This window comes from Macaca nemestrina, chromosome 18 (assembly GCF_043159975.1).
Source record: "Macaca nemestrina isolate mMacNem1 chromosome 18, mMacNem.hap1, whole genome shotgun sequence".
NCBI lineage: Eukaryota > Metazoa > Chordata > Mammalia > Primates > Cercopithecidae > Macaca > Macaca nemestrina.
The window spans coordinates 81103266-81131138 of record NC_092142.1 but is presented as its reverse complement, the minus strand read 5'-3'; the positions used below and the strand labels follow the sequence as shown (position 1 = coordinate 81131138).

General features: G+C 40.3%; 1 long non-coding RNA gene across 1 annotated transcript in view; it reads right to left on the bottom strand.

Annotated features, from left to right (window-relative positions):
• Window positions 1-27612, bottom strand: part of LOC105491200 (uncharacterized) — a 343782-nt gene extending 316170 nt beyond the window's left edge. The window contains exons 1-2 of the long non-coding RNA XR_011616194.1: window positions 27393-27612; window positions 10705-10786 (exon numbers count right to left, since the gene is read on the bottom strand). This is a non-coding gene — a long non-coding RNA (uncharacterized lncRNA). The remainder of the gene's footprint in view (window positions 1-10704; window positions 10787-27392) is intronic.
• Between the last annotated feature and the right edge of the window lie 261 nt (window positions 27613-27873).

Below are 27873 nucleotides of genomic sequence, written 5' to 3'. Positions count from 1 at the left end.
TTTGTACTGTTAGTAGAGACGTGGTTTTGCCATGTTGGCCAGGCTGGTCTTGAACTCCTGACCTCAGGTGATCCACCCACCTTGGCCTCCCAAAGTGCTGGGATTACAGGCATGAGCCACCGTGCCCGGTCTCAATATGACTTTTGAAATGATGGAGTGACATAGTCAAGCCCTAAGATAAACAGCCATCCACAAAGGTGACCTATGTGATAATTCCAACTTTTCCCCCTTAGCCAACATTCATCCTGCCCTGTTTCCTAAAGTTCTCATAGATCTGACTCAAATCCTTCATGAGTCTCCTATATAAGTTCAGCTTGGGTCTGCAGCTTTTTCTTCTCCAACTGACAAAATTTCAGTCATCTTTCAAGACTTCCCACACGATGCTTTTCTCTCCCCCAGGAACAATTAGTCAGCCTCTTCTCTGTGCTCCTGTGGGATGCTCTGGGAGTTCATACCTCTAACACAACCTTAACTTATGATGTTATAATTGTTTATATTACTGGTTTTTTATTTCAAGTCTGGTTATTCGTCTATAAATTCCAAGAAGGCAGCTACTGTGTCTGTTAAATGAGTCCTCCTGGATTTCTTCCTACCTCTCTGGCTACCTGAAAATTCAAGTAATGGAGAATTCAATCTCAATTCAATATTGGAATTCCTCAACACTTTTTCCTTGGTTCTTTCATCTTCTCAGTGTATATTCCTCTCCCTAGTTGATTTCCTTCATTCCATTGGTTTCAACTACTACCTTTATGCAAATCACACCCAAAGTGTATTTCCAGCCCGGAACTCACCAGTGAGATTAAACCCAAGTGTCCATGATCTTTTGAATATCTTAAAGGTACCTCAAATACATCATGTTCAAAACACAACTAAGGAACTTTCTTGCTAGTAATGAGAACTTGGGGTTACCATCCAATAGGGTTTAGATCTGTGTCCCTGCCTAAATCCCATGTCAAGTTGTAATCCCCAATGTGGCAGGTGGGGCCAGGTGGGAGGTGATTGGATCACAGGGACAGATTTCTGTACTGGTGCTGTTTTCTTGATAGTAAATGAGTTATCACAAGACCTGGTTGTTTAAAAGGGGGTGGAACCTCCCCTCACCTCTTGCTCCCGCTCTGGCTGTATAAGACGTCCCTATTTCCCCTTCACCTTGCACCATGATTGTAAATTTCCTGAGGCCTCCCCAGAAGCAGAAAGTGTTCGCTTCCTGTACAGCCTGCAGAACCATGGGCCAATTAAACCTATTTTCTTTAGAAATTACCCAGTCTTAGGAATTTCTCCATAGCCATGTGAGAAAAGACTAATACACCTTCCCAGCATCAATTTCCCTGTTTCTTACAGCAGCAGTATCCTAATTTCCTTTAAGGACTTTATTCCTCCAACTCTTGGCCAAGCTGGTCCCTATGAGGTTCCTCCACTCTCATCTACTACTCTGGCCAGGGTGACTCTTGGACTGTAAGTATATAATCCAATCAAACCAAGCAAGTCACAGTGATGCCTTAGCTGGGGCTCCTAGAAAGAGAAGACTTTGCCCTTTCTCTGTACTTGGTGGACTGAGTAGAGTATATGATCATCTTGTTTCCATAAGTGGCCAAAAGTACCCAAGGGAAGCAGAGCCAAGAGACTGATTCTTGTCATATTGTTCGACCTCATGCCATACCTAATGCCAATATAACCTTTTTTCCAGTTTAGTCAACTAATTTCCTTTCTGTGCAAGCTAATTCATGTTAGGTTTTCTATCACTTGGATCATAAAGAACTTTAACTGATACCCTCTGCTCTATACCTGATCTTCCAGAGTCTCCAATTCAGTAAACTATGTCATCATCCATCCTCCTAAGGATAGCAGACACTTAGGAGTCATTTCAAATTCCTCCATCTCCCTTGCCTTCCATATCCAATCAGTCACCAGGTCCTGTCAATTAGATGCCCTAAATATGCTCAGATCTGTCTATTTCTTTCCACCTTTATTGTCCCCACTCTATCCCAACTACCTTAATGTTTGCCTGGACTAGTAAAGCCCAGTAATTACTCTACCCTCACCTACTCTTGTTTTCCTCCAATTAATTCTCCACACTACAACCAAAATGATCTGTTCGAAGCACTAAAGTATTAACTTCGGGCCGGGCATTGTGGCTCATGCCTGTAATCCCAGTACTTCGGGAAGCCAAAGTGAGCAGATCCCCTAAGGTCAAAAGTTCGAGACCAGCCTGGCCAACACAGCAAAACCCTGTCTCTACTAAAAATACCAAGGAAAAACTAGCTGGGTGTGGAGGCACACATCTGTAGTCTCAGCTACTCTGGAGGCTGAGGCATGAGAATGGCTTGAACCAAGGAGGTAGAGGTTGCAGGGAGCAGAGATCATGCCACTGCACTCCAGCGTGAGTGACAGAGTGAGACTCTGTCAAGAAAGAAAGAAAGAAAGAAAGAAAGAAAGAAAGAAAGAAAGAAAGAAAGAGAGAGAGAGAGAGAGAGAGAGAGAGAGAGAAAGAAAGAAAGAAAGAAAGAAAGAAAGAAAGAAAGAAAGAAAGAAAGAAAGAAAGAAAGAAAGAAGAAAGAAAGAGAAAAAAAGAAAGAAGGAGGAAGGAAGGAAGGAGGGAGGGAAGGAGGGAGGGAGGGAGGGACGGTGGGAAGGAAGGAAGAGAGAGAGAAAGAAAGAGAGAGGAAGGGAGGAAGGAAGGAAGGAAGGAAGTTCACCTGTGGAAATATGCAATCATTTTCCATTGCTTTTAAGACAAAGACAAAACTCTTTAACATTGTATCTCTGTCTGGCTTCCCCCAAAACAGCAGGTCACAAAAGTGTGCCTGCATAGTTTAATTTGGGACATGACTCCAGGGAGCAGGAGTTCATGGATCAGGGAAAGTCGGTAAAACAGAGAAGGAGGGAATGAATGAATGAGTAAGTTGATCACTGCTGTGAGGAACTATGACCAATTCTGTGAGGAATTTCTGAGGGACCATGGGGAATGTGTCTCCGAAACGTCCACCAGAGACAATGGGTGAATGCTTCTACCCTTCAGGGTAGAAGCATTCACCCATTGCCTTTCATCCACCAATGGCTGAGAGTTGCTCCATGGGCACCAACTCCCTGGTATGTGTGGGTTGCCCACATATGGCTGCCAGGTCTGCAAAGGCCTAGGCCTCGAACCAGAGAAGCTCCAGGCACACCTAGGATGAGGTCAGCACAGAGCTGATGGGAGCTGGTGAGGCACTGTTCACTGTAGCCTTGGCTGGAATTAGAATGGGAGCGACGTGGTGTAGCACAGGTGCCTGATGTCGTGCATGGTCTGGCCTCTGCCCAGTTCTCCAGCTTCCTCTCACCCTCTAACTTCATTCAAACCATGCTAGTCTTATAGCTCCTGGACTCCACACATTCTCACCCACCACAAGGTCTTTGAAGGTGTTTCCTCTGTCTGGAACACTTTTTCCTTCCCTCTTCTTCTGGTTCCCCCTGCTTATTCATCATAACTCAGCTTGAGCAACATTTCCTCTGGGAAGCCTTCCCTAATCGTGTCAAATCCACCCACCAGGGGTACTCACAGCTCTGTGTGCTTCTCCTGTGAGATGCATATGAAGGCTGCAATTGCCCACTTGTTGATCAGGTGAGGGCATCCAACTTCTACTGGACTGTGTGCAACATGAGGAAAATCACAGCATCCCCAGCATTAACATGGTATATCAAAGTTTAAAGAATAAACAGATTTATCTTTTTACTCCTGTTAGTGTCTGGAACATCTAGGTGTGCAAATATTTTTAACATAATTAATCAATTAATAAGTGAAGCTAATACTTTAAGAAGCAGATATGTTACTTTCTGAAGAACTGTATTTAATTTTCACTGAATTTCATTCCATTTCTTAAAATTGTTACAATGAAGCTCTTCTCTTGGAAGCCCTAGGACAGACACTGTATCAATTTCCCCTTTTTAAATGTATAATAACTATAAACAGCAACTGTAGTCCCCAAGAAAGAATAGTTGAGATAAAGAAAAAAAGAGAAATCATCAATGCAGCTAAGAAAGTTTCATTGTGAGTTAAGACAGGGGTGCTATCTAAAGCAAATTAATATAGGTTATTGACCACAGAAGAATAAAATTTATTGATATGTGAAAACAAACTCCCCAGAACCACTCTGAACTCTCCCTGTTAGCCAACACCATCAATTATTATTATTAAGTGCCTGCTCAGCTGCTGTGCGGCGGAAGAGGCAGGGAGGTTTGGTAGCTAGGCAACAGGCTGGAAACTCAAAGGGTAGGAGCTGTGATTCTGGCTCCTCCATAAAAGTGATAAGTGGCCTTGAGTAAACGCCCCCTGTCTTGTTTTCTTCATCTGAAAAATAGCATCACCAGTCTGGCTTTCTGCACTGAGGGAAGAAAAACAGAGAATTCCACCCTGCAATTACAGAAAAGTGAGCTTATGGGGGCTGGGAAATAAAGAACACGTAAGGGAATCAACTTTTCACTCAGATCACCACTTTGTTACTAAAGGTTTGAGCTTGAGTCTTCTGTGCCTCAGTTTATCCATCTGGAATGATTCACAGATAATGGTCATGTCCTGGCTTAAAATACAAGGTAAAGGTATGACTTTATTTCTGTAGGATCTAGGAGAAAACTTGGGTAGAAAAACTTTTCCCCCAAAGTGCCCTTGGAATTTCTCAAATACCCCTAGCCCACCTGCTTTGTCCAAGCTCCAACAATACCTTGTTTGTATCCCTATTAAAAGTCTGTATTGTCTTGTGGCTTATTTGTTTAGACATCTGACTCACTTGTGAGCTCCAAAAGAGCCAGGCCATGCGTCCATGTCTGAAGCTTTAGCATCATAAATCTTCACTGGAAGAATAAATAAAACAATGAATGAATGAATGAACAGGAAAGAGTGAACCAACTGACCTCCTTGCACATCAACAGCCCTCTCCTCACTTCCTCATGCTGTTCCCACCTTCCTCGAATGATGACACTGTGCTGACTTTGAAGAAAAGAAATAATGACAAACAAGGGCGTCTGGAAAGCCAGGAATGAGGGTGGCGTTTCCAGGTGTGGGTGATGGGAAGAGTAGTGAGAAGACAGGAAGCAAAAGCAGAGGTGTGGTGTTTCTTGCAGAGACCACAGAAATCCCACTGAGAGAACAGAAGAACTGGCATGGAGAATAGAAGTGCAGCAGGCAACAGGAGAGAACTGTGAGAGCCTGAGTGGAGTACGGCAGGACCCCGGAGCCTGTAGATGCACTTGGGTCAGGGTGATGGGAGTGGCGGTACTCAACTGAGGACAGAAGAATTCAATTCATCTTTTGTTTCCTCTCCTGTTGGTTTTTTACACATAACGTGAAAAAACCTACTTTGGGGAAAAAATAAGCTAGTGGACGCAAATGTTTACAACAGCACTATTCACAACAGCCAAAAGGCAGAAACAGTACAAATGTCCATCAATGAATGAACGGATAAACAAAATATGGTCTATCTATACAATGGGATATTGTGCAGCCGTAAAAAAGGATAAAATACCGATACATGCTATAACACAGATGAACTACAAAAACATCATGCTGCATGAAAGAATCAAGTCACTAAGGGTTATATATTGCACAATTCCATTTACATGAAACCTCCAGAATATGTAAGTTCATGGACACAGAAAGCAGGCCAATGGGTTTCCAGGGGTTTGAAGGACAGGGAGTAGGAGTATGATGGAGCTTAATGGGTATCAGTTTTCCTTTCTGGGTGATGAAAATGTCTCGGAACTAGATAGAGATGGTAGTTATACAATATCATGAATGCACCTAATGCCACTGAATTGTACACTTTAAAGTGGTTAACAGTTAATTTTATGTTATGTGAATTTTACCTCAATTAAGAAAAATAAGCTGGGCCAGGTGCAGTGGCTCACACCTGCAATCCCAGCACTTTGGGAGGCCAAGGTGATCAAATCACTTGATGCCAGGAGTTCAAGAACAGCCTGGCCAACATGGTGAAACCTTATCTCTCCAAAAATAAACAAAAATGAGCCAGGTGTAGTGGAGCATGCCTGTAATCCCAGCTACTCGGGAGGCTGAGGCAGGAGAATCGCTTGAACCTTGGAAAGTGTAAGTCGCAGTGAGCCAAGATTATGCCACTGCACTCCAGCCTGGGTGATGGAACAAGACTCTGTATTAAAGAAAGAAAAGGAAGCTGGTAGAAAATACCTCCACCTTGGATTAACCCATTGTTAGAGGCTTCCTCCACTTTATGGAGAGAGACACTACAGTTAAAGCAGAACCAGGGCCTCTCCCAGCTTATAGCCAAAATGCCACTGACAGTCCCTGCCTGGCTCTGTCATAGGAAAGTTATCCCTTGTGGCTCCTAGATCTGCCTTAGCTTTCTCCCTCCCTCCCAAAGAATGTAAACTCGGGGGGGTCAGGGACTGGGTCTATCCTGCTCAACTGCCATTTCCCAGCACCTAGCATGGTGTCTGACGTGGTGTATGACTACTGTGCCCTCTGATCCATTCTCCACACTGTAATAGGCGATCTGTTCAAAGTGAGAATTTTCATGGGTCCCCTTCCTTCCATTTTCAACCCTAATGGCTTCACTTGCTCTAGAATGAAGACCAATGTTTTGCCCTGAACCATAAGCTAAGCATGATCTGGCTCCTGCCCAGCTCACCTTGAATCTGCCCACCTCTATGACCCAGGCCTGTGACCTACTTTCAGTGAAGGTCACCACACTTTCTCCTGTGATGCGGACTTTCCATGTGCTACCCTCTGTCTCCACTTCAGCCTAATTAACTCTTACTCATCCTTCATTTCTGTGCCAAAGACTGTCCCCTCCACCTGCCAGCATCCACTCTCAACTTCCTTTTAAATAGAACTCCTATGCAACTAGCTAGCACCACTAACAACATCTTCTGGCCTACTTTATAGCTAGGTGTGGTCATGTGACTAAATGCTGGCCAAGCAACAATGATGTGTACAGCTGCCAAGTCACCTGTTGAAAGCCATTTCTTTCTCCCCTCCTTCTGGCTCAAAATGGCATCCACAGAGATAGGACTGGAAGCCAGAAGTTGAAGATAGCAGAGCTGCCCACCAACCTTGAACTGCTCACCTCTGTCATACAAAAGAGAAAGAAACTTACATCTTAGTGAAGCCATGACAATGTAGCATCTTTGTGAGAGCAGTTTAGCTTGCATCATAACTAATCTATATCTTACCTCAAATGAATCATACCAAAGCCTTTCCCTGCCCAGGGTAATCAGTCTGGTTAGTCTGACTCTTCCTATTATGTGTTCTCAAGTCACCATAGACCTCTTATTTCTATCACTGTGTGTGGGGGGTGCGGGCAGTGGGCAGTGGGGGGTGGCAGGGAGAAAGAGAGACAGAGACAGAGAAATTGTTTAACTCCTGCCCCTCTCCTCTAGATTATAAATCCCCCAAAGACAGAGGTCACATCTACCTATTTGACCATGCAAATCCCAGCACACAAGTCCTAGGCCCTGTGTCTGGAACACAGTAGGTGTTCCATTATGCTTAATTCACTAATTATTTAAATAAGACCATCTCTGTAAATAAGAACAAGATGATATACATTCTTAAGTAAAGCATAACTAGTGCTGAAAGGAAAAAATTCCACTGAATAACTTTGGAGAAAGTGGCCTTCCTTCATCTGTGCTCTTGGGTGAAGACAAGTCCTTACTAGGTCATAAATACCCATGAAATGAGATTGCACTTTGACTGATTCCCATTTATTATTTTTACCATTATTTAGAACCATTCCAAATAATACAGTTAGAGCCCAGCAGCATTCTTCCCTTCAAATATAACTGTCATTCCTGTAGAGTAAGTTTCAGAAATGTTTATATATTATCAAAATTAAGTTTCAAAATGAGCTACAGTATCTGGGAAAGGGGGATAATAATATTTCACAGAAACTAATTGGAAACTTGTTTTGAAATAAAGTAGTTATTATTTCCATCATGGAGAGATGAAAGCAGAGAGATTTCCTTTTATCTCACCCAGGCTAGTATCTTACATTATTTATTCAAATTAATTAAAACCTGGACAAATCCTACTGCGGCATTGCATATCAGTTAGAGATTATTCTTCTGGAAATGAACTTTTTTTTTCACAGATTTCATTATGCAGTTACAAATGACTATTATTAAAATGTAACATATAAAACTAAATTGTCTTTCCTTTTTCTGGCCACATGCAAGATTCACTTTCCTATGAAGTATGATTCTTTTCTTCTGAACTTGGCAGCATGTGGTCTACTGGCCATGGCCCAAGCATCCAGAGAATCGCACAAAACCTGCTCCACTGTCCTGCTGAACTCCCTGCCAATAGGCTTGCTGGGTTCTCCACCAAAGTCCTGGGGACCCCCTCAGTGCCGTTGTATTGCCCCACCCCTTGCATCCCAAGGAACAAATATCAAGAAATGTTCTCCACCTGGTGACCTTGTCAAGACTCAAATTTTTTTCTACAGACTCAAACTCATGCAAAGTCACTACCTGTAAAAAGTGCCTGGAGTGTGGTGTTAACCTACTTTCAGATTTCTGAATCCTTAACTCTGAAGCTCTTTCTCGCCTATCCCCCAGGCCTTCCCATATCCTACTCACTTGGCCTGGAATGTTCTTCCTTGTTCCTTGATTGCCTAACTCCAACTTGTCCTTCAGGTCTCAACTTAGACATAACTTCCTCCAGAAAGACTCCCCTAACCTCACTCCCATCTACTGGGTCAGGTATGGCCTATGTGTTGCTATGACACCCTGTACCACTTAGCACTTGCAACTTTTTATTTATTTATTTATTATTATTATTATTAATCTTAGAGATGGTCTCTCACTCTGTTGCCCAGACTGGAATTCAGTGATGTAATCATAGCTCACAGCAGCCTCAAATCCCTGGGCTTAAGCAATCTTCTGGCTTCAGCCTCCCAGGTGGCTGGGACTACAGGCCCTTGCTACCATACCCAGTTAAGTTTTTATTTTATGTATTTATTTTTTGTACAGACAATGTCTTGCTATGTTGCCTAGACTGGTCTCAAATTCCTGGCCTCAGGTGATCTTCCTGCCTCGACCTCCTAAGGCACTGAGATTACAAGCATGAGCCACTGCACCTGGCCTACAACTTTGTAATTTGCTCTTCCTCCTTCTGAATTGTAAGCCCCAGGAGGGCGGGAGTTAGGTTATCTTGCCCACCCCCCCCACCTCCATCCTATCTTCAATACCCAGCACAGTGATGGGCACATAGCAATTAACCAATATATGTTTCATTCATTTTTAATTTAGGTTCAACTCTGATATCTGGCCCCTGGAAAAACCAATCCCTAATCTGCATCCCAAAGAATACTATCTTCAGGCTTTCCTGGCATTAACTTGGTGGCTCACCACCAGAGCTCTCTCTGGTGCTTCATCTTGACAACTAATGTCTTCTCTGCTCATTTCCTTCTACCCTTGGAAGGTCATGCCTAGTGCATCCAGGGTCTTCTCTTCTGGTCAATTTGTTTGAATTATGCTCATTAACTAGTTATTAAATCTGGCCCTATTTTTTGGGTTCTTTGCATCGCCATCCCATCTCCTGTACATCCAGGCCACCTTTTATCTTTCCACCATCCTGTCTACTCTAGTTCTCTCTGGCTCAACAAGGATTTAAGCTTGGTTTGCACTCATTAAGAGGAGACAAAGGATGTCTGTAGCTACTGGATAGTTGTTGAACAGACAAAACTTTAACAAATTTCCTACCTTCCTTTCTTTGCATCTCTATGACCTCTGCTCTTGATCCTGCTCAAACTTTCTCTTTTCCCCAAGACAATGAGATTCCTCCATCTTCCAACTAAAAAAAAGCCTCACACTCCATCCCCAGAAAGAAAGTCACTTTCCAATCAGCTCTGTTTATTTTTGGCCTCTGCCTACATGTTGCCAACAACTCCTTTTTCATCACAACTTCCTAGATTTATGTTTTGTTTGTTTGTCTGTCTGTTTGCTTAACCATGATGAAAGGTGGAAAAAAGGGCAGGTTTTCCCAGAGGGAAGTCAATCAGATCATTTTCTCACAGGTTGCCTAAAGACTGTCAGATCAATTAAACAATTCATCTCTCAGATGTATTCAGCTGAAGAATTTGTCCCTGGGTATTTGCACTAGAACATATTAAAACCAAGTCAAAACATCATATTATTTAACAGGAAATTCTTCTGACATATATGGTAAAAGGGAATTGAAAGCACTGTTTCCAAATCAACCCCCAAGACATAAATTTGGCCAAAAGTTAGTCCAGCATATTGCAATGAACTCCTCTCATGATTTTACACTTTGCTTTACATTCTTTCCAATAGAACTCTACGTGTTTTGGGTAAACACACCAAGAGCCAACATGAAACAGAAGTTGGGATCATTATGGTTAACCTGAGCATGTTGGAAACCAAGGATCGGCTGAATGTTATTATACATGACCCATAAATTGGAGTGAATGGTAGAACTAGAACAAGCATGAACTATGCATTGCAAAATAGGCAGCAAAGTCTGGACAAAGAACAGACACCAACAATTTCCAAATAACCAGTAGCTAACTGATGGTTAGTATCTATGATACTAAAAGTCCATATTTTCCACTCCAGAGCATGGCCTCAGTGATATTCGATTTTGATTGACTCATAGGGATAAATTGTTCAACTGATCCAGACTGTCTTGGTTCACATCTTGGTTACATGTAAAGAAAGGAGCTAATGACTATTGCTTACCTTCACTCTTCTTTTTGGCATCATTTGAGGTATGAGGAGATCAATAAATAATAGCTCTCTCTTCCCTTCTCAAGTTAAGAACCTATCGAGAAATAAGACACAAAAAACAGACACATAGAGATCAAAATGTCAGCTTTATTATTATAACTGATAAGACTAAGAGAATTTCGCTGGAGAATTGAGAACAAATGGACTTGCTAATACTCCTTAATTAGTCAGATTTACCCACCAGTCCAAGGCATCCCTGCAATACTGTAGGACCCTCCCTACACAGGCTGTAGCTGCTTCTGTAAGTTTCTAACATATGTCAGTGTCCTGGAAATAGGAGAGCTCCAAGAAAGAGAGAAATTTCTGAGTTAAGTAGATTTACTTCCTTCTTCAATCAAAGAAGGCCAGGAGGGCCGGGCACGGTGACTCACGCCTGTAATCCCAACACTTTGGGAAGCCAAGGTGGGCAGATCACCTGAGGTCAGCAGTTCAAGACAAGCCTGGCCAACATGGCGAAACCCTGTCTCTACTAAAAATACAAAATTAGCCAGGCATGGTGGCCCGTGCCTGTAGTCCCAGCTGGTGTGTGCCTGTAGACCCAGCTACTGGAGAAGCAGAGGCAGCAGAATGGCTTGAACCCAGGAGGCAGAGGTTGCATTGAGCTGAGATTGTGCCACTGCACTCCAGCCTGGGCGACAGAGCAAAACTCTGTCTCAAACAAACAAACAAACAACACCAAAAAAAAAAAAACAACAAACAAACAAACAAAAAAAACAAAGAAGGCCAGGAATGTGACAATGGCTGTTAAAACAAAGGCAATTCATTATGAAAACATAAGTACACAGGCACTCCATACAGTAACCAATTAAATTCTATCAAATGTCCCACCAACAGCTTTCATATGGTCCAAAGATCGATAAGCTGAGAATTCCCTTAGTGATTCCAAGTTTACCTTTTAATACACATATGAAACAATATTTTAGGATTCCCATGAGGTTTTATAGATTTGTTTGGTCTTGTGTGGGATAAAGATAAGTTTTTCCTTCAGCATTTGAACTAAGCCAGAACGCTTGAAAGTGGGTACATTGCTTATTTGGGTTCTTTGATTAAGAAGACAATTCTTTCATCTATGCCTTCCAGAGCCCCTTCAGACAAGCTCAGAACTATCTATGGCTTCTACTAGTTAGAGCAAGAATATTATAAAGTCTCTGCTCCGTTTCAAACCAGACTTGGCTGAGAGCCTTTGTAAAATGCATCCATCCACTTTGCTCCTGCCATGAGTACATTAAATGTAATTTCATATTTATTTGATGATTTATGCTCTTTGAGAGCCTCATATCATCATCATTTATTTCAATGCTCACTGTTTGGGCCTAAATACACAGAGATAGAATATACAAAGAATTGGATTAAGTGTGTCCTAACGGTAAGACAAACTGTGGCTGACCAGGAAGATCTCTGAAACACAAATATGAAAGATGATGGAAATACATTTAAAAATGATGATGGTGGTGGTGACTAGCACTTACTATGTGCCAGACACTCTTCTAAGCCCTTTATGTACATTCAATCATTTACTCTTAAATCTTTTTTTTTTTTTTTTGGGAGTCAGAGTCTCCTTCTGTCACCCAGGCTGGAGTGCAGTGGCACGATCACAGCTCACTGCAACCTCTGCCTCCCAGGTTCAAGCGATTCTCATGTCTCAGCCTCCCGAGTAGCTGGGACTACAGGCATGCACCACTAAACCTGGCTAATTTTTGTATTTTTACTAGACACTGCATTTCGCCATGTTGGCCAGGCTGGCCTCCAACTACTGACCTCAGGTGATCCACCTGCCTCAGCCTCCCAGAGTGCTGGGATTATAGGTGTGAGCAATTGCACCTGGCCTTAAGTCCTTAAAGCCTTATTACCTCCATTTTATAGATAAGGCCAACTCAGGTTCATAGACGTGAACTAAGTTGCCCATGGTCTCACTGCTATAGGAAGTGAAACCACCAGGATTTGACCCTGGGTGGTGTGATTCTAGAGCCTTCACGTAAAACCACACACTGAAGCAAGGGAATGCATAGGAGTACTGAACTGAATGAACAAGATGAGAGAATTCATCCCTCAATAAGCTGAAGTGAAATATGCTTAAGCCTTCATCCACAAACATACGCATGCACACACACACATCCCTCTTATCAGCTACAATCAAAGTAAAAAGATAAACCTAAAAAACAGACTCACTGCTTGCGGCAGATGATATAACATTAACAAATAACAAAGCAAAAGTCACATATCTCCACTCCTGTTGTAGTTCCATCTCCTTTATCAGGGATAATAATCTTTAAACTCAGGACAGTTGAATAAATGTAGTTTAGAAGGAACTGAAGTATGAGATAGGTAAGGTGATAGCAGGAGACCATCTTGTTGTTTTAAATGAGTTTATGTCTCCAGGCCTAAACAAATTACATCCTGTAGTATGAAGAGATTTTGCAGATGAAATCTAAGAGTCACTGTCAGTAATCTTTACAGGATCATAGAGAATTGAAAAGGTGCTGGGGCAAGGTACTAGAGACATGTACTAGAGACATGTAGAGCTAGGAAATTAGTATTCTAATTTTTCAAAATGAGGCGGAGGAAAGTGTATTCTGTGTCCTACAGATCTGCAAGCTTGATTTTGAAACAGGGTATGACTAGATGGTGTGTCAGCCCTTAAAAAGGAAGTGGTGATCACTAGAAACCAGGATGGATTCACCAAAGAGAAATAACAGATTCTACATGCCTTCTTGTGTGTGTAGCTTTAAGGACTGGTGAGAGTGAGGATGTCATGTGTACAATAAGGGGTGGGAGAGCAACCTCGATGGGGGTCCTATCACCCCGTAGGCCACAAGGGTTGATTCATTTGATCTGGCTGGGTGATGGATCCCCTTCTTTGCTTTATGTTCCATAAAGTTGCACACTTGCTCAAGGAGAAATACCAGAGAGAGAAAGGCCTTCATATGGGCAAGGGAATACAAATCCTGTGCCTCCCCAGAATCCCCAGACAAGCTCAGATCCATGTGTGGTTTAGACTAGTTAGGGTAAGCATATTTACAAAGTCTCTTATTATTCTTGGAGATCTGATGGATAAGACAGTGCTTTTAAGAGAACAAATACCTGATTGACCATTCATACCAAAAAAGCTTACATTTATGAATCAATGTCCTTCTTCTTAGAACACTTTTCCTTCAGAGTTGCACAGCTCATGGCCTCTTTCCATTAGGAGTCCACCCGAGTTTCACCTCCATAAAGAGGTCTTTAACCATATGATATAAGATAGCATTTGCCCTCTAAATACACTGAATACCTTGTTTTCTTTTTATGTATAGTTCATGTCATTATCTTACATCATATTATATATTTTAGCTCTTGTCACTATTTGACATTGTATTATATACAATATTATATACATTATGTACGTATGTACACATACACAAAATTGGTCTCTCTCCTCCTCTTGTAGAGCCAACAAATTCTATGTGAATTATGTCCCTACGTTATGCAGTAGCTCTGGCCTTTTGAATGTCAACTCCATGAGGCCAGGGACTTTGCTGTCTTTTTTACCACTGAGTTCCTAGTCACTAGAAGAGTACTAAAACATAGATGTGTTCAATACACATTTATTGCCCAATAACATTTGTCAATTAGTGAATGTCAATCTGGAGAATGGTCTCTAGTGGCTATAGTGTTCAGTCCTTGGCCTTACCCAAAATATTAACTCTGACAGAAAAGAAGAAAGATAACAAGAAAATTGATTCTGATTCCCAGTCAAGAAAACATTTATCTTTATTATTTATTACTGTCATCACCATTACCTACTATGTGATAGGCACTGTATTCTGCTCTTACACTATTAGAGATGCTCATAACAAAACTAAGAGGTAGAAATTATTATCTTCTCTTTGAGATGAGCAAAACTGGGCTCAGGGAGTTTAAATAACTGGCTAACATCAGACAGCAGTTACATGATGAAACTGGGATTAAAATCCGAGATCTGTCTCACTAAAAAGTGTGTCCCTTTTCACAAGATGATGATAACACTTATAAAAGCATGGGAAACCTACTTTAATTTGCAGCTGACTGGAAAAACTGGTACGTTAGATGAAAAAAATCAAGATTTAATGAGAGTTTGAGATTTGAATGGCAGGTCAGAATTCAAATATATATATATTAGGTATGAAGATGAAGTTCCATATACCAATTCTAAGCATCATATGCGCGAATTGGGAGGAAGGGGGAAGAAGAGGGTGAGGATAGTCATTTACTTGAAATAGACCAAGAGGCATCAACTGACCACAGGCTTAGTCTAAACCAGAAGTAATAAGTGGCTGTAAAATGAATTAAAACAATCTTAAACTGTATTATCAGGAATTTTTTTTAAGGGAAAGGGGTTCTAGTTTTATTCTGCAAAAGCTAGACCAGGAAAATGAAAGTTAAAGTAGAGTGTTAAGACCCCTGGAATGGTGAAAATCTCATTATGAATGAAATGATTAAAGGGCTTGGTAAACCTTGGCCTGGGAGAGAGAAGACTCAGAGATATGAAGATACCTATCTTCCTATCTGAAAAACTGTCAAAAAAAAAAAAAAAAAAAAGGAAACCTTCTCTGTTGTTCCTGATGAATGAGACTATAGGAAAGAGGTTTGATTAAAAATACAAAGCTTACTAACAACTAGATGCCTTCCCTGCTATGAGCGAGTTTCCAATCTATTAGGGGAGATATTCAAGCAGAGGCTGTGTCACCACCTGGCCTGGAAACTCTAGTATTTACCCAAAGGGGTAGAAGATTAGGTTGATTTTAGGGTTTGTTTGTTTTTTTTCAGTTCTATCTCCTTCTACATGTGGTGACCTTATTTTCTGAACCCCAATCCAAGACCTATGATACCATAAAAGACTTTTGTGTTGCTTCCAGATTTGAAAGACAGTCTAGCAGGTACAACCACCAAAATATTGTCATTTCTAGGAGATATCAGTGATGAAATAATGCGAAAAATATATGAAATTGGAACTTTCCTGGAAAAAGGAAGAAGTTAAATCACTCTACGGCAGGCATCTACTTCTCTTTGAATACTCATGTTTCAACCAAGAAGGCAGAAACTCTGGGTAAAAGTTCTTTTTTTTTTTTTTTTCCTTGCACAGCAAGTTTTCTGGAACTAAGACCTCTTCCTCCAAAGGCTGAGTGCCAAAATATAATTACAAATATAATTATAATCTAGTTCATTTGCATTAAGAAAGTCAAGAAGTCATTGGAAAAGCTTCTTGGAGCATCATCAAGATTTCCAGGCCCTACCACAAGAGCCATGCCAGACCTTCCTTCATGACATTGCTTCCACCTTTGTGCACATGGCAGATGTTCTAGTCTGCAGCTCATCAAGATGCCAAACTATCCTTGTTCCTCCACCCTGGACCAGAGTGACTCCCGACCAACTCCTCATTTTAGGTTCTTGTACTAAGAGGTGAGGGGCCAAAGAGTCCCCCTTGGCCAAATCTGGACTCTACCAGTAAGGAACTATTCAGACTGATGAAGATATTGTAATTCTGGATATCATGCATTGGACTGGTATCAGCTGTTCCCTACTAGACACAATGTTCTTTTCAATAAACTACTTTGTTTCACACTGACAGTCATTTTTCACCCTGCAGAATTTCAAAGCCAAGAATCCTGTATTACAATGTAAACAAACAAAATTAGACTCAAAATTGCCTTTTCTGATTTTGATATATTAATCAACTCTTCAGGAAAGCTTCTAAACATTTTCAATTACATCAAAACAGGCTGGCAACATTTTCCAACTTCAAAAAAAAATCAGGCTTAGTTAAAGGTTTGTTTTCTATTCCATTGGTACTCTATATTACATATTCGCAACTGTTTCTGTTTTAGTACAGATTGATTAATAGCATCAGTTCTAAAATCCCAGCATGTTCACACACAAGCAAAAAAGTATTTCCATCTGTAATCTTCATTAACCAAGGGAAATCTATCAATTTTGGCGTGCTTGCCGCTTCTTTCAGCTGCAGTCTTGAGTCCTTGCAAATGTCTGAGGCTATGAGCCTCACAGTTGCCATTAAATGCTAATTGTAGGGCAGGTGTGCACTCTAGAAATGGAGGCCAAAAAGAATGGATCAAATGAGACCAAGAGAAAGAGAAGTCTTGACACCCAAAAGACGCAGTCCCCTCTATGCTTTACACCTTACTTGACTGGGCAGGAAAACTGGCATTTGAACTAACAACGAAAATATGCTGAAGAACAAAACAAGAAGCAGGTATGATTCATAAGGGATGTGAAAAAAGAAAGTGTATACTGGACAATTATGTGCTTAATAGATTAGATGACGACAGCAGCTAAAGTGCTTCAATTACTTCTACTGTTACCTTCTTCAAGAAGTGGAAATCGTAGGAATAATGCTACCAAGACAACTGAAATGTTTTCACATCCTTCCCTAAATGTATTCCTTAAGAAAAAAAGCTTACGACTGCTCCTGCTGCTACTTGCTAAAGTTTTCCATAACCTTTAAAGAACTGTCTTATCTACTAGTTAAAACCAGCTAGTTATCAGGATTTACTGAATCCCCGCAGTTTGCGGCATGTGTTGAGTGCAAGAATACAAAAAGAATTAGAATACAAATCTGTTTCCTCAAAAGGGGCTACAATCTGTAGTAGAAACTGGATTTGGAAAAATGCTTGCAAAACATGTAAAAATACTCAAGCCTGAAAAATAATGTGATCTATTATATAATTAGATGGGGTTGTATGTGCCACTACATTGGGAATTTCACCTCCTTTATTAAAATGAAATGCAGAATTTTCAGCACTTGAAGGAGTTTCTCCAAGAGGATACAGGGGCTGGCCACTTTAGCACAGCTCCACTCTGGAATTTCTCTCTCTCTCTTTCTCTCTCTTACACTCTTAGACACACACACACACACACACACACACACACACACTTTTCTTGCCACTCCTTAATATAAATGAGATAGACTAAAATTTTCAAAATTATTTTATTATTTCGCTTTGTGCCAGATGCGTAAAAGCAGTCAAGCTTATAGAGTCCAGCACAATAGCTACATAAACCCCCTGACTCCCAAGATTCTTATACAATAAGAATATTCCCATTCTTATTCCCCCAAAGGAGTTAGTGATTTAAGACTAATCTGAGACTGCTGGCACTAGGGCCTGTTCTACGATATTCCAGAATTAGGAATACACCTCTCATCTTCAACAGAAACTGTACTTCAATTCTTAATATCATGATGGGGAAGAAATTTCAGGTTGTCAGAAGATAGAGACTCACAAAAGGACCTCACATGTTTCTTATTTCCTGTCAAATGCAATGCAAAACAAACTCTCAGTATTATTCTACTGCTTCCAGTATTTTTGCCTAAAGATGGGAATTTCTAATCATGTAAACCCGATATTGCTCAGTTAGGGAGTGAAGCGGAGATTGGAAAAAAGTTTCATTCCTACTGTTAGTTTCTATGAGGACTGAGTTAGGAGGATTTTCCCAACATGTAAGCCAAGAGTCCCGAGAAAGTTTTACATTTCTATCAGCAGAAATTGAAAACCCACAGTGACACTGACACCTAGTCACACCTTTGTTCTGCCTTATATTGGACAAGAAGGAATGAGTTTCTCACCAATCTCACTCCAGACATACCTACTAAAAAGTGCTAGCAGGCAGAGGCATTCTAAACAGGCTTTAAGCATAAGCAGATACATCTTAAGCTTTATTAGACATTTCCTATTTTCTTCATCAGTGTAGATATACAGCAGGCTGTCTATCAGAAAAAGGCTTAGGAGTTTGGTTCTTTGATTAAGAAAAATAATCATGGTGTATTAGTCTATTTATTACCAAGAGAAGAAGAATTTTCTATGTAGCAAAGTCAAGGATTGAGGCCCCAACTGGAGACCTTCCTAAGGGTTTCTCTTAACAAGCCCCATCTGTTCAGTTCACTTCCAATTTGCTTGGCCTAAAGTGCTGATAGAAGGACTGACAGAAGTACCTGACTTCACAGTGCCACCTTTAAATGAAACCCCATTCCCTACATTCATGGTTTGGTCCTTAGTCGGTTGGAAGATAAATCTCTTGATGAAATCACATTTAAAGAAGAGTTACTCACATAGTAAAAGGAGATACTATTCTGTCAGTAACTGTATTAGTCCTTTCTCATATTGCTGTTATGAAATACCTGAAACTAAATAATTTACAAAGAAAAGAAGTTTCATTGGCTCACACTTAAACAGGCTATACAAGAAGCACGGCTGGGGAGGCCTCAGGAAACTTACAATCATGGCAAAGATGAAGGGGAAGCAAATACATCTTACGTGGCTGGAGCAGAAGGAAGAAAGAGAGGAGCGAGGTGCTACACACTTTTAAATGATCAAATCTCATGATAACTCACTCACTATCATGAGAACAACACCAAAGGGGAAATCTGCCCCACAATCCAATCACCTCCCACCAGGCCCCACTTCCAACACTGGGAATTACAATTTGACATAAGATTTGGGCAGGGACACAGACCCAAACCATATCAGTAACTACACATAGAACGGACATGTAAAAGAATGATAGCCAAAATGCAGTGACTTATTCAGGAATGAAAGGGAGGATGATTTTCTAAAGGTGGTAAGACCTTCCTACAGACTTCATCATTATCAAATTGCCCTTATTTTTAAAAGGCTCCCATAAACTGTAACTCTGGTGATTTACATGAATCAATTAACATCTATGTGTAGTAATCATCCAGCAGAAAAATACGTTAGGTATATGTCAATTATTTTTGTTGGTTTGTTTCATTTAACACAACACCAATCTCAATTCACATATGTTAACTCTTCTTTTTTTTGTTGTTTTTTTTTTTTTTTACCTGAGATGGAGTCCCCTCTGTCGCCCAGGCTGGAGTGCAGTGGCGCAAACTCCACTCACTGCAAGCTCCGCCTCCCAGGTTCACGCCATTCTCCTGCCTCAGCCTCCCGAGTAGCTGGGACTACAGGTGCCCGCCACCACGCCTGGCTAATTTTTTGAATTTTTAGTAGAGACGGGGTTTCATCATGTTAGCCAGGGTGGTCTCAATCTCCTGACCTCGTGATCCGCCCGCCTCGGCCTCCCAAAGTGCTGGGATTACAGGCATGAGCCGCCGAATCCAGCCCTGTTTACTCTTCTTAATCCACAGTTGCTATTGCATGATTCTGTGCTCATCAACTTAAAAAAAAGAAACAATTTAATTTTAAGAAATCTAAATTAAGCATTTATGTTAGAAAACCAGTATGTCAGCTTAAAGGAGATGGTTGTGCTAATGTAACAAAAGGTTTACCTCATTCCTTCTGCTCACTGAGGTAACCCCCATTCAAGTTGATATCCTTAAGTGAGCTGTGCTAAAAAATGATTGTATCCAAGGAGCTTAGTAGGGGCAAAGGAAACTGCAACACAAAGGGAATCTTATGAGATTAACTTTATTATTTAATAGTTATAAGATTGTACCTAAAATGCTAACTCAAGAATAAAGAAATGTCACCAGTTAACATAAGTTTAAATACTTACAAATATTGAAATAGTGGGAATTGTCAAGTGCAAACACAAGAGACAAGGGCGATGCTATGCCTGATCCTATGAGCAATTTTCAGACATTAGCTCATTCTGACAACTATGATCAAAGAACACAAAGAAACCAGAATTATAATGAAGTGATTTTACATGGTTTTGGTTAGTGTGTTTTCTGTTGGAAATAAAAGAAGGCAAACCAGAATTGGCTTAAATAATGACTTTTATCATATCACAAAGCAGGAAGTCCAGAGCTAGAGTGACTCCATGGTGAGTTCACTTGGTAACTCACCGATGTCAAAAGGAAACTTCTTTACAACTTTCTACTCTTCCAACCTAAGCATGTTGGCTTGCCCTCTGAGCCTGGTTCTCTTCAAGATCCTTAAGGTGGCTTCTGCAGTTCCAGGTATTATATAAGGGTGGCAATCATCAGAGGCAGAAACGTTTGCTTCTAAGTGTAAATTTTACACAGAAGCACCCTACACCTAAGCCAAAGACTCTCCCTCAATACTTATTGGACAAATTTATATCACAAACCCAAGTCTAAATCAATCACTAGAAGGGTAATAATTAGAATTAGAATGTCTGATTTAGACTATTCAAGATTCACCTCCTCTCAAGGCTGATGGAAATCCCCTAAAACACATGACTGCCCAATATTTGAGAAAATTTAGAGTTCTACCAGTAACAAATAAGGCTGGTGAGAATGACAATGGGGTAGGCAGCCTGAAGTATCAACCACATATAACTAACAGAAATAGAATAGAGCTTAACTCACTATGCTATGGCTCAATTCATAGAGTTGACACAGCTTAACAGGTGAACAGTATCATATATCTAAGATTAGCCATTGTTGTTATAGCAATATATCTTCACAGAGAGCTGGAAAGACATGAATCTCTCTGTAAAAGGCAGTAAGTGATTATAATTGAAGCACAAATCATTGCTAAATCCATATCATCTACATGGACCCACAATAGATGTTTCCTCTTTTATTGAAAAATCAAGGGTTCCTTTTACTGGAAATTTGAGTTCCAGTGAGTTTCCAGTAACAGTTTCACATTACAGATGTGCATTTGTAATAAGTTTAAATTGGTTAATTGGGCTCAATTTATCTAATGAGCTACTAAAGTGGTCAATTGTTATGCAAATTAGGGAACATGGCTGTATTAAAAAGTAATGTATTGTATAACATATTACCTGAATATATTCAGATATACATTGTTTCATTTTTCATTTCATTCTAAATTTTCATTTATCACATCACCATCTCCCACATAGAAAAAATGGCTACAATGATACTTGTTAACTGTGTGCACTGTTCTAAAATATTTACTCAATTCTCATGAGAAATAATACTATTGAAATATTTTACTCTGTTTAAGGGACGTCGGGAAACACAATGTGGTGCAATAAAGCAATCAACTGAGAGGCAGGAAACAGAATTCTAAGTCTGATAGCATTTATTGAGCACTCACTGTGTACCAGGTGCTGTGCCAAGTGTCTAACCTGGACTTGTTTCTTTAATTCTCCTGATAACTCTGTCAACCAGGTACTATGATTATCCCATTTTCACACTGAAGCACAAAACTGGTGCACAGAGTCACTTGTGCAGGCTTACACAGTTAGTAAGTGGTAGGGGCAAGCTTCAAACCCAACCACATGACTTCAGAGCCAAAGCACTTAATCGTGGTGCCATACCACCTCTCTAGTTCTGGAATTGGCACTAGCTGCTTAAACTGGTGGGGGGTGGGGGGCTGGTTACAGTTTTCTAATGAATTAAGAATTTGAGATATTGAAGAACATTTCCAGCCCTAATACTAAAAATGTCATGAAAGCCATGACCTTACAGACATTCTCTTCAGCCATATGGTTTATATTAAGATTATATTTATCACACAACTGAACACCCATCTCTGGACTTTCTAAGTAACAACAACTGCAAGGTAATTCGGAAGAAGGAAGAACTAAAAAGCCAACCATGACATGTAAGTCACAGAAAAATTACATCCCCTTGGAGGAATAATGTTACAGTTTATTACACCTAAATTCATAAGGTATCCCAGACACTCGCGTGAGACCTACCTAGAAAGTAGGCTACAGAACTGAATTTCCTACACTACGGCTCCTGAATTAACCAAATATTTTTCAAAGTACACTACAATGTTTCATGACAATTAACAATGGAAAATTCTTGCCTCTCAGAGCAAAAATTCTTTTTTTTTTTTTTTTTTTTGAGACAGAGTCTCGCTCTGTCACCCAGGCTGGAGGGCAGTGGCCGGATCTCAGCTCACTGCAAGCTCCGCCTCCCGGGTTCATGCCATTCTTCTGCCTCAGCCTCCTGAGTAGCTGGGACTACAGGCGCCCGCCACCCCGCCCAGCTAGTTTTTTGTATTTTTTTAGTAGAGACAGGGTTTCACCGCGTTAGCCAGGATGGTTTCGATCTCCTGACCTCATGATCCGCCCGTCTCGGCCTCCCAAAGTGCTGGGATTACAGGCTTGAGCCACCGCGCCCGGCCTCAGAGCAAAAATTCTTTCATCTCTCTGAGTCTCCTAAAGAGTTAGAATTAAGGTATTTTTAAAAATCTCACCAAACATAATTATAAGTATTCATAGGATTTCTCAAAATATCCTCTTTGGATATACCCAAACAGAGGCATAGAGATTGATACATTTGCAGAAGAATATTAATTTTTTTTCTCCCAACACTGTGAACTAACTACTCACTAGAAGGGACTACCATTCAGCTTATCTGAAGAGTTAAAGTTGTAATCTAAATGACTAAAGTCTCTAATCATATGTTAAAGATACAAGCAGGATTGCGCAGCATCTTCCTGCAGTCTGTGAAGAAGTTCATCGTTGGTGTACTTTCTCACTATGTGTAAAGAAGGTCATTGAGTGGTCTAAGTTCTGGAAATTGTCCTAGTCAGAGGTGTTTTCTCAACCCAGTCCCTGTGGCCCCTGGTGGAATGGCCATGGCACAGAAGTGCAAAGGATAGAAACATTTTCTTCTGAAACAATCACTGGAATATAAAAATCAGCAAACTTTTTGTTAAGGATCAGCTTTCTTTTGGGTGTACAGTAATATCTCAATTATCTCCAATAGATAAGGGAAATAGTAGTGTGACTGTACAAATAAGTCATGTCTCATAGTATGTGTGTGTATGTGGGCATATCATTTTATGGATTTTGTTTTGCAATCCCATTCTTCTTTTATTACATAATAAAGTTAATTTGTTATTCCTGAACAAAAGATGACCAAAAGGTTCCAAAGCATTGTGGATGCTAAGGGCAACTTGTGCTACAGTATGCAAGGACTAATCCATAACAACTTGCTTAAAAAGATAGTAGCAGCTTGTTTACATCTGTAATGTGAAATGTATTCCAAATAAAAGTGCTGTGCACTTCTATTCCCACATCCTTGCTATATCTTTGTCCTAGGTTTATGGAATACATAAATTAAAAAGAACTTTATGACATTTTCCACCAAGGAAAAACTTCAGGCAGCTGAAGAACAATACAAAAAGCCATTGATGACAAGAACCATCTGCTTGTCATGTAAATGTTTCCTAAATCAGAAAAGGCATGAAGTTCCTTTTGTTTTGTTTCTCCCTTTCACCTTTGAGGCCAATCAGATTCCATGGACAAGGGATAAAATGAGAGGAATTACTACTCTGTCTTGTCTGAGCCATTGAGTTTGTAATAAAATAAGGATAATATGTCAATTCAGCAACAAAAGAGGCAAACAAGTAGGAACCGAAATAACAAAATTCATTTGGTAATATTGAGACTTCAGAACCAAGGGAAGTAGAATGATCAATGAAGTGAGTGGAGCAATGGCAACAGAGTCCCATCAGCTCAGGACCAAGCCTGCGTCAGACTCTTCCAAACCTCTGGCAAGTAATTTCACTGCTCTAGATCATGTTTCTTTTCTTTTCTTTTTTTGTTTTAGATACAGGGTCTTATTCTGTCACCTCAGGATGCAGTGCAGTGACTCAATCATAGCTCACTGCAGCCTCAAACTCCTGGGCTCAAATAATCCTCCCACTTCAACCTCCAAGCAGCTGGGACTACAGGCATGCACTACCACACCAGCTATTTTTTATATATTTATCTTTTGTAGTGATGAGTTCTCACTGTGTTTCCAGGGCTGGCCTTGAATTCCCGGCCTCAAGCAATCCTCCCATCTTAGCCTTCCAAGCCAAGCACTGGGATTTCAGTAGATCATGTTTCTTAATCTGTGAAATGGGAATAATACCAATACCTACTTCAAAGGATTGTGGTGAGAAATAAATCATCAGCTTGAAAGCACTTATCCCAGTGCCTGGCACATGGCCAGTAATCTATACATGCCAGCTGCTACTCCTATTAACCCAGGAGTAAGATCATCCAACTGAGGGACAGTATTTGGATAGCATACCCTGCCCTGAGAATGTCTCTCATTTCATATTTTAACAAAATATATGCAAGTTCTTCCTTTCATAAACTCTCCTTTGAAAATTTAATCCGCAAAGTAATATACATTTTCAGCCAGGCACAGTGGCTCCTGCCCGTAATCCCGGAGGCTGAGGTCAGCGGATCACTTGAGGCCAGGACTTCGAGACCAGCCTGGCCAACATGGCAAAACCCCATCTCTACTAAAAATACGCCAGGTATGATGGTGCGGGCCTATAATCCCAGCTACTTAGAGGCTGAGGCACAAGAATTGCTTGAACCTGGGAGGCAGAGGTTGCAGTGAGTGAAATACAATAACCAGCTTTTGTGGTTTCATTATTGCATTTGAATTTTTATAGCTGTGAGCCAAGATTGCGCCATTGCACTCCAGCCTGGGCAACAGAGTGAGACTCTGTCTCAAAAAAAAAAAAAAAAAAAAAAGTAATACATATTTCAAAAAAGATTTTGTTAATGTAGGTTTTATAGTGAAAGTCTCTTCCCCACTCACAATATCAATTGTAATCATGACTTTAAATACCACTGTTCTGGATTTGGGATATATGCTTCCAACCTTTCACATGTTTAAACAAACATAGATATCATTTTTATAATTTTTTTTTTTTTTTTTTTTTGAGATGGAGTCTCACTCTGTCGCCCAGGCTGGAGTGCAGTGGCGCCATCTCCACTCACTGCAAACTGCACCTCCCGGGTTCACGCCATTCTCCTGCCTCAGCCTCCCGAGTAGCTGGGACTACAGGCACCCACCGCCACGCCTGGCTAATTTTTTGTATTTTTAGTAGAGACGGGGTTTCACCATGTTAGCCAGGATGGTCTCAATCTCCTGACCTTGTGATCTGCCCGCCTCTGCCTCCCAAAGTGCTATGTTTACAGGCGTGAGCCACCACACCTGGCCTCATTTTTATAATTTTTTAAATAGAAATTAAACCATGTTATAGAAGTAATTGTTACTTCCTGTTTCACTTATGTACCCTGCATATCTTTCATAATATGTTAGTAGGTGCAGATTTGTGCTGTTAACATAAATCTAATATTAAATTGTAAATGATAAGGAGATAAACGATAAGATAAATCATGAAAATAAAAAGATCATTAAAAAGTGTTCTTTCATTGTTGCGTAGCTTTTAAGTGTGATGATGGCATTGGGATTAAGTTTTGTTTCAAGTCCTTACCTTTTAGAGATATCTACTGGAATATTTACAGAAAAATTACATAATGCCTAGGATTAGCTTCAAACTGAAAGGGGGATGGAAAGAGGAAAACTGGGAAACATAAATAAAACAAGATTAGTCATAAATTGATAATTAAGCTAGCTGATGACCATGTAGGGATGAAAGTATTCTCCTCTTTGTACTTTTGAATATTTTTGAAATTTTTTATAGCAAAAAATTTTAACATTTTCCCTCCTTAAAACTGATCTAATAAATGCCAAATAGCCATATCTTTAAATCACAGCAATTAATTCCTCCTGACTGGTTAGATAATAACTTAATCAACAAGACTAATCATTCCTAACACACATCCCCTAAGCAGCACAAACCAAATACAACTTAGCTTTCTTATATTTTGAATGATGCTATAAAAATTCAAATGCAGTAACGAAACCACAGAAGCTGGTTATTGTATGTCACCAATGTTAAGGGAGCTATTTATCGACAAGTGCAAATTATAAACTATTATAATTATTATTTTTTTAGAGTTAATGAAGTGTTTTCCTTTTGCTCTTACATTGAAATTATTGCAGCTGGATGAAAAAACAAAAACAGTTGTTTAAACTAGCTACACTCAAGAAATCAAAAAGATCATGCGGAGTGTTCTATTCACCCAGCTAGGAGGACACATACAACCTGGAGTGTGCTCACCAAAATGTTGCCATGCTGAAGCTAAAAGAAGTTCTTTATTATGCCGCTGGAGCGGAATAATATTTTGAGTTTCGTGTTTTACTCTATGCACACCTCAACACTTCCAGGAAGGTGGCCAGGCCCTTAGTATGTCTTGTCTCTGGGGCAGGAGAGGAGGTTTATAGGACATAGAGGGGGAACTGCCTGAATCCTATAGTTCCTCTTGGCTTTTGTAAAAGTCTACACACACTAAAGAGGTATGTCCCTGAAGCCCAGAGGCAGACAGGAGAGACAGTACTTTCTAGGGCAGCAAAAGGGAAGAATTAGTTTTTTCAATATTGGGAAGAGGTCAGAGTTCAGAAGATCCTGTGAGACAAAGAATCTTACAAGGCAAAGAGTGTCTGTATTGTGCACCCAGCGATTTTGGATGCTAGACTTCCAGTCCTCTCAAAGATTTCTGACACTGAACGTGGACTGGAAGCAAGGGAGAAGCAGAATCTAAAAAGATCAAGATGAATGGAAAACGGATATCTCTGCATTATCAGTGAGATAATGACATGATAATGCATGATCAATGACAAGGAGATCATCACCTATGATTCGGCATCATTTAAGATCCTGAACTCTTGGACTATTGTTTGGGGCAGGACATCACTAATAAATATTTCAACTTAATTTCTGCCAGCCCATAAGTATAATGAGATGTTAGATTTAAGTTTAAGTGGATTTAAAGAAAATAAAAATGTCCAATAGCACAGCTCTTAGTTTGTGGTAGTTACTTCATACAGGCTACTCCATTAAAAATCCACCATGCCAATAAAAGAGACTATAGAAGCAACCTACCTCCATTCTGGAATAACCATCCTTTACATCTGCACAGCTTTGTATTGGTAAGGTGTTTTCACACATGTTGTCTCCTCTGATCCTCACAGAGTTCCGAGGGTTCAGCAGCTCTTGAGCTGTTGAGAGTAGATGGGCAGGAGTGAAATGGCTCAGTGGAAGACAGGACTTTCTCAACTGGTCACTAGTCATTTCTCTTGCTTGCTCGCTCTCTCACTCGCATTCTTGCTAGAAACAAGAGGAACCATTTATTCAACATTTCATTTTAAAACATCTGTGCAAAATTATCACTTGTAAGATGGATTTTATGGAGGCTATTGTCAAGGATGAATTCACTTCCTCAGGGGTCGCAATTTAGGCTGCCATCCAATGGTGGTAGTTAAGTCTTGGCCAAATGTTACTCAGCAGAGAAATATTAATATAACAAAACAATTGTTTGCAGGTGTATTTACAAAGGAAAAACAATTATAGCACTTTGCAATGC